The following is a 13,944-nucleotide window of genomic DNA, read 5'->3' as shown; positions in this document are numbered from 1 at the left end:
GCCGTTCCCCGGACAACTCTTGAAATCGAATGACACCCGTACGTCTCAAACGGCTCTTCTAACAAAAATTCCTCGTACTCGCTCTCCCAACCCAACTCTTCCGTTGTATTCTATTCTATCGATGGCTTAACAGATTTTCTTCAATCTTAAAATGGGGCCTCACATAGCAAAAGCTTTGTTGAAGGAAACCCGTGCATGACATAAAAAAAAAAAAAATGTAAAAACTACGTATTATTAAAGCCAAAAAAAGCTTTGTTTAACATTTAGTAAAAAGTAAAAAGGATTTTCTTTTTGTTTACCTGCCAATACACTAGAGACCTGCTAATATTTGTATGTTGTGAAAGTTTCAAGTGTTAAATTTTTTTCAAAAAAATAAAATGCTTACCCCACATAAGTCGATTTAAAAAATTAAAAAAAATATAAAAATCAAACCAAACGGGCTCTAAATAGTTTTGTTTCAGCTTGTAAACATGCATATGGAACATTGAAATGAGAAATGAATCGTTTGTAGACCTTGCTGGCCCGTGAATCTGCTATATTATGTCCGACAAAAAAAAAAAATCTGCTATATTCTGAAAATGAATCATTTGCCAAATGCTATACATTTTTAAAGTAAAATGAAGGTGGATTTGACGGGGAATTTTCGCGATTCAGGCAGCGGCTTGAAATTCTCAATTAGTGACATGTTAGATGAGTTGCGAATATTATAGAAGGCCTTCAGTATCGATGAAATTCATGCGATTATTATTATTTATTATTTTTTTGGTTGAAACGCGATTATTGATAATGGAGGTTTAGTGTGGTTTTGTAGGATTTAAACCAAAGTTAGTTTATAACTTGGCGACATATCGTAATGTTTTTGGATCCCAATTTTTTTTTTTTTTGTCGAGCCAAACTGTTATTGGTTTAGGGAAGTTTTGACTTCTGAGAAAATAATAAAGGAATGAAGTTACGGGAGGGGCTTTACGGCCAACCCATCTAGTGAAAGCAAAGGCTTACGGACCACCAAAGTCAAAGAAAGAGAAATAGGGGAGGGAAGCCTTCCTTCGAGTTTTTTGGCCGGAAAGAGAAATAGGGGAGGGAAGCCTTCCTTCGAGTTTTTTGGCCGGAATCTTGCACATCTGGTGACAAAATTGAAGGTTGTGATATGAAATCTATGATCAACCATATTGAAGAATATCTTCTTTGAGGTAATACTCAACAAGAGTCATCCTCTTCCCAACTCTATTTTCCCAAGATTCCATGGAGTCCTTATAGATTTTGTGATAAATTTTAGTTTTACTGTTGCGATTTGATGGTTGCAAACTGGGATTTAAGCTGTAAAAGGAGAAGCTTGGATGGGGCAAGATCATTTGAACCCTAGTTTCATCAAGCTTGGTTTCAAAGGGTTTTTTGTACGATGAGCTAAACTAGTGATCTTGCTGTTGAGCGGGTATACTTTTGGTCGAATATTTGAAAGTATGATTTTGGTTTAGGTTGTCTAGCTTTAAGGCTAAGCTTTTATGCTTCATTTTCGCTGAGACTTGAAATAAATTAGTTAGTCATCTCCCTAAGTGGTCCGATGTCAGAATCGCTGGTGAGTTATTTTTTTAAGCTTGATGTGCTAAAATGAAGGAAAATTAGGAACATAAAAGAAAAGAAAAAGCGGCCAGCACTTGGACCAACTTGGTCGTGAACTTTGGGGAAAATTCCAATTAAGGGCCTCAAGTGGCTCGATTTTTTCAAATAAGGGCCTAAAGTGCCTTTTATTTCAAAAAAGGGCATGGCCGAAGGGTATTTCTGTCTTTTACTCTTTTTTACAATTTTTTTTTCTGCTTTCCTTTTCTTTTCATTTTTTCCTTTCCTTTTTTCTTTTTCCCCTCCCCTCCCCTCCCCTCACCAAGCCACGGTCCACCATTGACGTCCACCTGGAATCCTCCCAAAAAGAAGAGCATGGCTCGAGACAACACCCTCCTCCGGGGAAGGGACCGTGCGGGGGCCTTTGAAGATATCCCGGCAAGCGAGGAACAGATCCTAGAGGGCCATCGGGAATGGCAGGGCGGGCCCTTGAGCAGCGTGCGGGCCCCGCTCCACCCTCCCATGTGTGCGTCGTCCTCCCGCTCCCCTTGCTCCTCTCGGTTCGGCGCCTTGAGCAGCGTGCGGGCCCTACATATTAGGTAGTTCACCACCAGCATCGACATCATCGCAACCACGCGCACGAGCACGAGCATGGCCATCACGACGCCGAGCAGCAGCTTCTCTAGTAGTGTGGGCTTGTCATGGCCCATGCTGTCATAGGCGTTGCGGCGGATGTACGTAGCGAACCGCTTCTTGAGCTCGGCTAGGTTCTCCGGCTCGGCCTCCCAGACCGGGTTGAGGAGGGGGCGGTCGTCCTTGTCGGCGGGGTAGTGGGGGAGAGGTCTTTGAGCTCGCTTTTCATGGTGGAGGGGAGATTCTCGCGGACACGGCGGGGGCGTTTCCATGGAATCGGAGCACCGGTGGCGGTGGTGCACTGTGGAGGAGGAAGAGAGGAGTGCTTCATCAATGGTGGACCGTGGCTAGGTGAGAGGAGGGGAGGGGAAAAAGAAAAAAGGAAAGGAAAAAATGAAAAGAAAAGGAAAGCAGAAAAAAAAGATAAAATTATAAAAAAGAGTAAAAGACATAAATATCCTTCGATCAGGCCCTTTTTTGAAACAAAAAGGGCACTTTAGACCCTTATTTGAAACAAAGTCCACTTTGGGTTCTTATTTGAAAAAAACAGGCTACTTGAGGCCCTTAATTGGAATTTTCCCTGAACTTTGGGAACGAGAAATAGACGTATGAAGCTTTATTTTGAATGGAATTGCACTTAACTTTTATCCATATAAGTTGTTGAAGTAATTTGGTGATTAGAATTCAAGGTAATGAGTTTTGAGTCAAGAAATTTGAAGAATTAAAATGATATGCCATCTGTCCGAAGGTGGTCCGAGGTGTTTACATGTGATTTTTGGATTTAATCCATGAAATAAAAAAGACTAAAATTTAAGCATCTAAATGAAATTAAGGAAGAAAGAAGTTATTGGTTGAAGATGCTGGGTTGTCTTGCAATCAAGTTCTTGGACCATGTGTAAGTTAACTCTCTTGGTGTGAAATTATTTGATCCCCCTAGCACTCAAGTGATTGAGTGTTAGAGTTAAATGTTACTATGGTGAATTTTTCTATCCTCAAGTGAATGTGTTATACATGTAATAAACGATCGGCGAGTATATCACATTACATGTGTTTGATGAATTGTGGCAATATGACTATTGCTATGGTATATGCCTGTGTGCATTGATGTGAATCGCATTATGTGCTTTTAGGTCTACGTGGGTCCTACCTACCTATTACCTCACTGTCATTCTTATTTGCCACTCTCACGGGCAACGTCATTAAAAGGACTTTTTATGTGAGTTAATGGGAACCTGTGTTATATATTATGTGACTGGACTTCGATCCTTGGTGTTATTGGAATACAAGAAGTCATAGCTAGATGGATAAGTGCCGCTATTTCGAGGAATCCTTCATCGGTGGTCGTGAATAACTGATTTTTTCTCATTCCTTTTGACCTTGGTTCCGTAGGAGCAAGTTAAAAAGATTGAAGAGTAGAACCATCTGATTTGATTCGTTTTCAATTGCTATGAGAGTAATGACCTGCTCTCGGGATGAGTCTCTAGCCATACCATAAAATTTTCTACTATGGGAACCCACTAATATGTACTTCATTTTATTAATGTGTTGTTTGTAGCATTCATGTGAAACTCGTTTCAATCTCTATGTTTGATACAGGTGTACCTTGTGTGTGATTGTGAAGGTGACCGCTTATAGTTATATCAAGTGATCTCTTTCAAACCTTGAAATTTCATCGATTGTGGAGGTGTTGCTCACCTTATATTTAGCATTTTCAGATTTGGCTGAGATGGTGTCTTCGTCACTTCTGGAGAGTTAACTGGGAAATTCTTAGGCGCTAGAAGTCAAAGTGGATTTAGTTTGAGTGAGCAACAAATACTTAGGGTGTCCCTTGCCTATATATGTATAGAATTGATTTGTGGTCTGCGTGGGCCAATTTTTCGTGTTTTGTTGTACAAATATCACTAGTTCGATCGTGGCCAACAATGAACCTCCAATGTTCATGTCCTGTAAATGTCTCGAAGTTAAGTTTCGGCCGATTGCGTGCTTCCCAGGCTTTTCCGTTTGACACTTGTAAACGGGCCTTGGGTTTGTTTTTGACATGGCCTGCTCTATACCTTTTATATATGCATGCTATGAGAAAAATAGGACTTTGCTTTATAGGCTGATTGATATATCATCTATGTAGTGGGAACTCTGTCTCCTTTTCAATGAAATTATCCTTTCATGTATTCCTCCGTGGGTTTATAGTAGCCCTCTTGGCATTTGCACATAGCGTTATTACGAAGTTTTGGGTGTTACAGCTCAACTCAACAGTGCACGGGAAAGGCTCTTGTAAGAGTTCGGATTGTTCAGAAATTGTTCTTTCTATTGCTGCCTGTCCGGCGTGGCCATTTTTGTAGCTTTTATTTGATCTACATTGAAAATAGTGGGCACTCAGGATGGCGTAGTTCTACTAACAAAGGAAGCCCTATTATAAGCACCCGGTGAGCAGTGGATGGTGATATGCGCAGAACAGACTTCTTCTAGATTTATGGCTATCTCCTGTCAATCACAAATTTAAACTATTTTTTGCAAGAAAATTGTTCCAACGTAACCTTTGTGGTTGACCATTCTCCAAATTCGCATGAGATTTACTTCTACATATTATTGGGAGGCATTGATACGTCCGGCGTGAGCTTTCTGCAGGGATTACTTGCTATAATGGCTTCTTTCCGAGCTTTCTTGAACAGTCCTGTTGGCCCCAAAACTACTCATTTCTGGGACCAGTGGCAACTGGGGATTTGTGGCTTCTGTATGCTTCTGTTCCATAATGTTTACTTCCACATGTTATCACAAAGTCACAATAAAACATCTTAAAGCCTGGACTTCCTGCTTTTTCACTAATGTTTACCTTGTTTGTTGCTTCCAATAGGGATTGGTTGACATGCAGAAACCACCAGAGATGATATCGGGCAACATGACAGCAGGTTAGCAATTTCTGTTCCTAAAAAAGCAATCAATGTTAGTATCTTCTTATCCTGTCCAGCTAGATTCTGTGTTCATCTTTGTGTCTTGATTACAGCTATATGAATATATTCCGCACTGTTTATGAGGTTTGCATGGATGGTGCAATCGCGGAACTACCTACTTCTGGCATGCCATGCCTCAAATGAATCTGTCCAGCTCTATCAACTATCCCGTTGGGCAAGGACTCAGAGGCAAGTTCCAATTGCAAACTGGTTTAATACACTCTCTATATGTCACCTCAAGTATGCACATGTAGATCTGTTTAGCTTAGTAGTTTTGATTTGTAACATTTGATTTTAGTGGCGGTTGTGGCTTTGACTGGGAGATGCATAAATAGGTAAACATTGTGTGACTTGCTCTTTTCTTTGTTATAGGTACTTGTCCCAGAAGAAAGACGAAGCCTCGTCGCAACAATATGTTGCTGGATCTTTCTTTCCCCATTTCATTGGTCTTGTGGCGATTTCTTCACAGGAGTTCCTGAGAAATTTGCTTTCATGCTATCTAAACCGTAATTGGCATGTCTTGAGTGATCGCGACTTGATTTGTATGTTTTCACTTTGTCATTGACTATTTACTTTCAGCAAGGATTCTTGCATGGAAACTTAGCCTCCTATTGGATTTGGATGCACAATAATATACGCCTTGAACTGTTGCATTGCCCTTAAAAATTGAAATATGGTTGCGCACCAAGCATGGTTTTTGTCGGCATGGTTTAGGAGGAGGTATGATTATAGTTATCGTCACATAGGTCTACGCTGTCTGCTGCAATTTAAGTGGAGATCAGGTATTAGGATCTCTGAAACTGTCGTGCATGATGATCAATTAGTCAAAGATTACTTGCTTATGTTTATGAGATGTGATAGGAAGCAATTGATGTGGTTTCATGGTGAAACTTTCCTCTAGCAAGTTTAGTTTGGTTGGCTGGCTGGGTTATTGGGTAACCTGTAATAATTGGTAGGCTTTGGGGAATGGAGATGATTGCATAATGCATGCTTATGTTTCGCGAGAGGCGAATCAAATTATTTAATCAATATGTATGAACAAGAAACCAAATGAATCGATTCCTTGTGATCCCACATTGAACATCGGTCTTGTCATCTTGTTTTCTATGTTTAGTTCAAGCTCTGTTTCATTGTGGCATGTATGTGGCCGGTGCTCTTGCATCGGGATTCAAGTAACCGTGTGGATCGGTAAGCAGTGATTGTATTTTCACAGATTTAGGGTTGGTAATGCGTTTGAATTGGCTTCTCGAGGTGATCTGGAACTAATTAAACGAATTGGGCTGACAAAACTTCATGTTAAGAGCAAATCTGTTCGATTGGGTTTAGGTCTAATTCCAATGTGAAGTTAAAGAACATTCTCGTGTTCGCCCATCAATCCCTGTTAACTTAGCTACATTGAGATCTTTCATTAACAGACTAGGAAGCACCGATACTCTTCGGGAGCCTTCGTGTTATGTTCGACACTTTTCGACATACGATTGACATGTGGTCAACGCTCTAGACACGTCGGCGATGCCCGAATTGTAAAAGTGCGTTGACGTAAAGCAAATTATTTAGAAAAGGATGTCGGTTGGTTTCGGTTGAGGTAAGTTAAATAAAAATAAAATGTGAATCAATCAATTAATTTATCAAATTGGAGCTAATATTCAATTCGGCTCGGGTTATTATTTTTATGTTATTGATCTCGAGCTCTCGTAGAATCGAGAGTGAGGTTTTCATTCTGTACATGTCGGATCATGAAGTAATAACCGCATCCATTCTCAAAAAACAAAAAATCAATTGTTTCGGACTCCAATTCTTATTGAGACTCGAACTCATAGGGAAGAAAATCAAATTCCATTATTGCTAAATAAATCCAGATGATTTGATGACATAATTTTTCTACTGCATGTACATTCCCATAATGATGGTGGAAAAATCAAATTCAATGAGGATCATGGAAATAATCAAAAATACCTTCATTTAAGAGAATATTTTTGGTGTAGAAAGTCGCTTTTTCTGTATCGAGGAATATCGAAATAAGCAAAAATACATTTACGCTTGGTAGAAATATAAGGTACCATCCTAAGATGTGAAAAAAAAAAGAAGAATCAATGTGTAGATTCCAGTCCTCTTTCTTTTTTTCTTTTTTCTTTTTTCATAGCCGCGAGGATCCCACTAAAGCGCCTTCTACTTTTAATAGAACGTAGAATCATTTTGATTCAAATTGTTATTGAATTGAAATATTTCTTTCTCCGCCTTTGTATTAAACTTCTCAATTTTTCCTAATAAATGATTCGCTACAAAAGGATTTTTTTTTTAATGAACGTGTCACAATTAATTACTCCTATTTTTTTATCCTAGGCATATTGGAGTGCTATTAAAGGAGCTCTTGAACAAATCATAGGATGTTGTGCTACACGTGGACGAGAGTATGTGGAGGAGAGTGAAGTTTTGTACTCCATTTCCTCCGAACCTAAGCGTCCTCCTTGGATTGTTTGATGAACGTCTATTATTGTGGCGGCGCCTTCTTCATCCCTCTTGTTTTTGGCTTAAAAAAATTGCCTTAACCTTCATGTCGTGCTTCACGTGGATTCAACTTTTAGACCATTTGAGGCATTTTCCCCTTATTATGATTTTTGACTTTTACTTATGACTTGATGACTTTCAACTCCAAGTAAGGAATATTTTTTTCTGAATTACAAATTTCTACCCAATTTCCTTTCTCTTCCCATGACAGGATTAATTAATCTAGACTGGAGGGGAGCAAATCGGACAGTCCCGACTGGGACCGCCCGGACTGTCTAGAAGAGAGTAGGCACACGTCACGGTGCGAAGGCTTGCCATGCCTTGTAGTGCCAAGTGTCATTAGGGACAGCGCATGAACATCACCTGTCGGCTTCTCTGACTGACTATAAACAGTGTAAGAAAAGTGTAACTGTTTTTTCAGTAATTTCGTAATTAAGAATGGCAATTTGTTCATATGTCAGATCATCTCGTGCTTTTTAAGTTTGGGCGGAAAGGAAAATGGCGATTACTCGTTGTCGTCGCCATCTTCTTCTTCTTCTTCTTTTTTGTGATGGCTGAAAGTAATCATCACACTCGAGAACTCGAACCCACCAATGGCTTCTGCGCCAAAACCAAGACCTTCCACAGCCTCAGGCCCTCCCTCCCTCTCCCTCCTCCTTCCCTCCCCATTTCGCTCACCGACTTCCTCCTCTCCCTCCTCCCCCCCCTCCTCCTCCTCCTCCTCCTCCTCTTCCACCTTCCTCGTTGACGCCGCCACCGGCAACCGCCTCACCTACACGTGCTTCATCTCGCAATGCCACGCTCTCTCTTCCTTCCTCGTCAGCCGCTTCCCTTCCCTCTCCAAGAACGACGTCGCTCTCGTCCTCCCGCCTCTTTCCCTCCACGTCCCCGTCATCTACTTCACTCTCCTCTCTCTCGGCATCGTCGTGTCCCCCGCCAACCCCCTGAGCTCCGCCTCCGAGATCCGCCACCTCGTCGGGCTCAGCAAGCCAGTCGTCGCTTTCGCCACCTCCCAAACATCTCACAAGCTGCCTACGCTCAGGCATGGCACCATCCTTATTGACTTGCCCGAGTTCGAGTCCGTTTTGACCAGGAACGGCTCCAAGGAAACCGGTCCCATGCTCCGCAATGTCAACCGGGTCACACAGTCCGATCCCGCGACGATTCTTTACTCTTCGGGCACGACAGGCCGGGTCAAGGGCGTACTCATGACCCACGGGAGCATGATCGCGGCGCTCGCCGGGCCTCGCCTCGCCGAGTCCGGCCTGAAGCCCGTTTCGCTGTTTCCGCTTCCCCTGTTCCACGTGTACGGGTTCGTGTGGATATTGAGGGCATTTGGAATGGGGGCGACGGTGGTTTTGATGGGGAAGTTCGAGCTCGAGGCCATGCTGAGGGCCGTGGAGAAGTATGGAGCCGACTCGTTGCCGGTGTCGCCACCGGTGGTACTGGCGCTGGTGAAGTCGGAGCTCGTCGGGAGGTATGACCTCAGCTCGCTCCGCACCGTCGTGTGTGGCGGAGCACCGCTTGGGAAGGAGGTTTCCGAGCGATTCCAGCAGAAATTCCCTACCGTGGAGCTGAAGCAGGTAAAACGCTAGTAGTGCTAAAGAGACGACATATAACTTTCATATTTGTTTGATTTACTTGGCCAAAAAGATAATTAGCCCCTTAATTATAATCCTGAAAAGAAATGGCCGATTCTCCCATAAAACTGAAAACCGACCTGAAATAACTGCCGGCTTTGGATATCATTGTTAATCCATACAGACGATCCTTTTGTTTTCCTTTGCTTCATGCTAAGTCAAGGTGACAGCGGTTAGTTTTGCATATGTCAATCCGTTTCAATCCAGTCGAAAGCTTAACTTACTATTCCAAAACTCGTGCAATGTGCGACCAATAACTGGACGAATTACTTAACTGCCAAAATGCTCGGGCATGATTCTTTATTCGTTTAAGTAGGACAATTTTACGACACAACGCTGTTGCTTCCATCGGCAGCCAGTTTTGTCCTAGGATGAGCTAAGGAGTGATGAGCACTGTGTCTGCTTATGGACACCTGATTGCATTATATGAGCTCAATTTGAAGTTGCCGGACGATGGGGTCTGGAAGTTACGACACACTGTTGCGTCAGATGTAATAAATCAAGTTTTCAATCAAAAGGTGAATTACGTGCACAGAATTACACTCGGAAACTCAACTTCGTCCTAGTAAGCTTACCCCGATAGATACTGTGCGTCCACCATGACAGTGCTGTACTGCAATTTTGGAAGACGACACGAAAGAGTTGGAGAATGTGAGGAAGTAGATGCTGCACGTAGTTTTTGAGTTGATGTTTGCGAAAGATCAATAGATGTAAATGAATAATGGCTTTGTCCACTGTGACATGTGCAAACGAATTTTTCAGGGTTATGCATTGACAGAGAGCCTATCGGGAAGTGGGATGATGAGGCATGATGAGACCAAGCAACATGGCTCGGTTGGTCGCCTCTCTGCGAATATGGAAGCCAAAATAGTCGATCCTCTTACTGGAGAATCTCTACCCCCCGGCTGCAAGGGCGAATTGTGGCTGCGTGGCCCAGCCATCATGAAAGGTCAATAGTAATACCACAATCTCTCATCCTCGAATCTAGGAAGAAAACCCGTCTGGAGTTCTGTTGCACATCTTGTTCGAGCGCATGCCCGCCTTTATATTTAAATACTGACTTGCTTAAAAAGAAGAAGTGCCATGCAAAATTGGATATCCTGGTTTCTTCGGACATCGACAATTATTATGCTTGCTTTCGCATAAGGATTCCTCACCGCTTGAAAACTTCTCTTTGAGCTTCACATGTCACTCGCGAAACTCGGACATTGTTCTGAATCTTTCCCGATTCCATGTAGGTTATGTTGGAGATGACAAGGCAACGGCCGAGACATTGAATCCCGATGGTTGGCTAAAAACTGGCGACCTTTGTTACTTTGACTCAGAAGGGTTCCTCTACATTGTGGATAGGCTAAAGGAATTGATAAAATACAAGGCGTATCGGGTAGCTGCTGTCATAAGGAATCTTATGCTGATGAAATATGATGTTTCTAATATTTACGTAATCAGATTTTGTCGTTTCATTCTCATCCCAACCTACGGGTCCCACCTGCTGAATTGGAGCATTTACTTACATCGCATCCTCAAATTGCGGAAGCCGCGGTGATACCGTACGCTCCAGTGATTGTGTTATGACCTCCATAGATGCATTGAGTTTGCATGAGCCAAAGTTTGTCTATCTTATTTTTGTTCAGCATTCAGTGATCTTTAGATTACTTGGAGGACATTCATAGTATTGGTGAGTCAAATCTTTAAAAGGTCAAGAGTAATCCTACCATTGTGCAAAATGATGATTGCCAGAAGATGTCCTATTGTGAGCCTCATTAATTTTTGAGGCAAATCTTTATCTGCTTAAAATGTACTTGTCAAACTTTGTTGTGTGGTGAGATCCATAAATGTGCTTTCTTTTCGGCCAAGTGGCTGCGTAAACAACCAATGAGACTAATCCAAGTGTATTGCTTGGAATCGGGTATCCCGATGAAGAGGCAGGGCGGGTTCCAATGGCTTTTGTAGTGAGGAAGCCTGGTGCATATGTTACAGAATCCGAAATCATGGATTTCATTGCTGAACAGTATGATCCTCCCGGGATTCACCTGTTTTTCAAGATGCTTCTTCGGGTTTTAGATTTTCTCGGGGAAGGAGAGGAGTCGATGTCTGAAGATGTTAGATGCAAACGCTGGGGCATCTATTCATTGGCAATTTGGCAGTGAGAATAGCTAGGACTATTTTTCTCTAGTCCCTATCACCGACTCGCCGGGCACCCGGTGTTCTTAACGGCATGTTGGGTGATCGGTCTAGTACCCCAACGAGTTCTATTATCGGCTAAGAAAGCCTCTTCTCCAACTCTAGTTCTATTCCTTGCTGCTAATTTTTTTTTCCCTCCCCTTGAACCCCAAATGCTGCTAGATCTATCCAACAAGATTGCCGTGGTCTTTCATAATACACCTTTGTTCCACTTGCTGAAACTTACTCATAACATAGCTCAAGCGGATGAGTCGTTGCATTCGAATACATATCAAATTTGCGGTGTGTTCAGCCCTGTCCGAACCCATAGACAACTCGACTATTTTATCTGATTACATGAAACTGGATTTGCAGGTTGCTCCATACAAGAAGATAAGGCGTGTTGCTTTTATCGGTAGCATCCCCAAGAACCCCGCAGGAAAGATCTTGAGGAGGGAGCTCATCAGTCATGCTTTATCTACTGCTTCAGCTAAACTCTAAAAATCATTAACCAGGAAAATAAGTGCCAGTTTTATTCCAATAAAACTGGCTATTATTATCAACTCTCCTCTGTATTTGGCAATTTGCTACTCCATGGAATGGATGTAGTGCTTGTTCCTAACCAAAGACAAACATAAACCTGGCGAAATGTCTGTTCCGACTGAATGTTATGCCTGTTCTTTAGGGAAGCCGTGCTTGATAACACTTCATCTAAAGCGGTCGAGTTCGGTTCCCCACTTGAGTCTTTCAATTAGACTCGAAGGTTAACCCCATTATTGCTTTTTGTCATTGTTTTTGGATGAAATGAGCCATTATCATCGCCTCTGTGTTTGGTCCTCCATGGGACGCGGTACCGGTTGTTGGAAATGATCGTTCATTCCAGATTATAATGCCGAAATACAAGGCAGCCTCCTGTGAATGTGTACATTGCTGTGTAGGTGTCGTCTCTCTTGCCCGTGCCTCTGATTTGCTCTTTCTCTCGTATCGAAATCCGATGTTGATCTTGGGAAACCAACTTGGCGATTTTGCGGTGAGACAGAAGATGTTCATAAACGTGACTTGTCTCTCACACCGATGGACTGAATTTGACATGGTTTTACTCATCTGAAGTGGTCGAACACGATTCACTGCACGATTGACCATAAGCTTTGGGTATGGACGGAGTCCCGACCTGCTACCGTTAGCATTAAGCTACAAGGTACTCTTCCTGAATCTCCTTGTGCTCGGACGAGGCAGGAGCAACCAAGGTACAACGATTAACCATATCTTTTAATCTAATTTGCATAAAATTTAAAGAACGTGATAATAAAGAATTTCACTTAAGAAAAGAAAATAATTTGAAAAAAGCCACCTAGGAGAGAGAAAATAATTTAGAAAATGTCACGTCATAGCTTTCCGTCATACAAATTGATAGCGTTAATGAAAGGACTCAATTGCATCAATTTGACAAATTTTAGAGTTTGATTGCACTTTTTGAAACTTTTAGGACTCACGTGCACTTTCGCGACAAGTTTTAAGACTTTTAGTGCACGTATACATTTCTTTAATGTTCTCTTGATTTTTGTTTCTTTGATTTTCGAAATAATAATTTATGATTTCTTGACTATTGTCGATTTTGGAAAAAGTATCCAAAAAGTCCTAAACATGTCGTATTTTTTCCAATTCAATCTTAAACTTTTTTATTTTGTCACATGAGTTCTAAATCTTTTCACGTTTTGCCAATTGAGTCCATCCGACCAATTCTAGCCGAAAAGGTAGATGCGGATTCCGATCGTCTTATGTGGCATGGTCGGCGCTACTTGTCACCTATGCACATATGGATATGTTTAACTTATTAGGTTTGATTTGTATCATATGATTTTAGGGTGCGTTTGTTTCATGGAAAACTTAAGATGTGAAAAATATTTTTCGAAAAATGATTGATTATATCGCTTAGAAAAATTACCCTACAGAAAAAAAAAATTCATTATCGATAACATCTTATGCCTAAATATTTACATGGGTAATGAAAATATTTTTCATTTATTCATTTTTTTAAGTGATACAACCAATCATTTTTTCAAAAAATATTTTTTAAATTTTGAATTTTCTTCGAAACAAACGCATCCAAATCTTTAGTTGCGGTTGTGGCTTTGACTGTGAGATGCATAAACGGGTAATTGTCCCAGAAGAAAGACGAAGCCTCGTCGCTATAATTTGTTGCTGGGTCTTTCTTTTCCCATTTCATTGGTCTTGTGGTGATTTCTTCACAGGAGTTCCTGAGGAGTTTGCTTTCAGCTATCTAAAGTTAAACCGTAATTGGCAGGTCTTGAGCATCGCAATCTAATTTGTATATTTTCGCGTTGTAATTGACTATTTACTTTCGGCAAGTGATGCTTGCAGGGAAACTTAACCTCTTATTGGATTTGGATGCACAATGATATATTGATATAATAATTAAATATCAAATCATATATTCATCTAAAAGTTTAAGTGGAGATCAAGTATTACGATCT

The 13,944-nt window shown here is 41.4% G+C and overlaps 2 pseudogenes; both read left to right on the top strand.

Moving 5' to 3' along the window:
• Positions 1–1,068: 1,068 nt before the first annotated feature.
• LOC115749613 lies at positions 1,069–5,725 on the top strand (annotated as a pseudogene).
• A 2,427-nt stretch (positions 5,726–8,152) lies between these two features.
• LOC115749537 lies at positions 8,153–12,150 on the top strand (annotated as a pseudogene).
• The last annotated feature ends 1,794 nt before the right edge of the window (positions 12,151–13,944 follow it).

Source organism: Rhodamnia argentea, chromosome 7 (genome assembly GCF_020921035.1).
Source record: "Rhodamnia argentea isolate NSW1041297 chromosome 7, ASM2092103v1, whole genome shotgun sequence".
In the NCBI taxonomy this organism is placed as follows: Eukaryota; Viridiplantae; Streptophyta; class Magnoliopsida; order Myrtales; family Myrtaceae; genus Rhodamnia; species Rhodamnia argentea.
The sequence above is the reverse complement of the archived record's forward strand: the minus strand, read 5'-3'. Positions and strand labels throughout refer to the sequence as shown.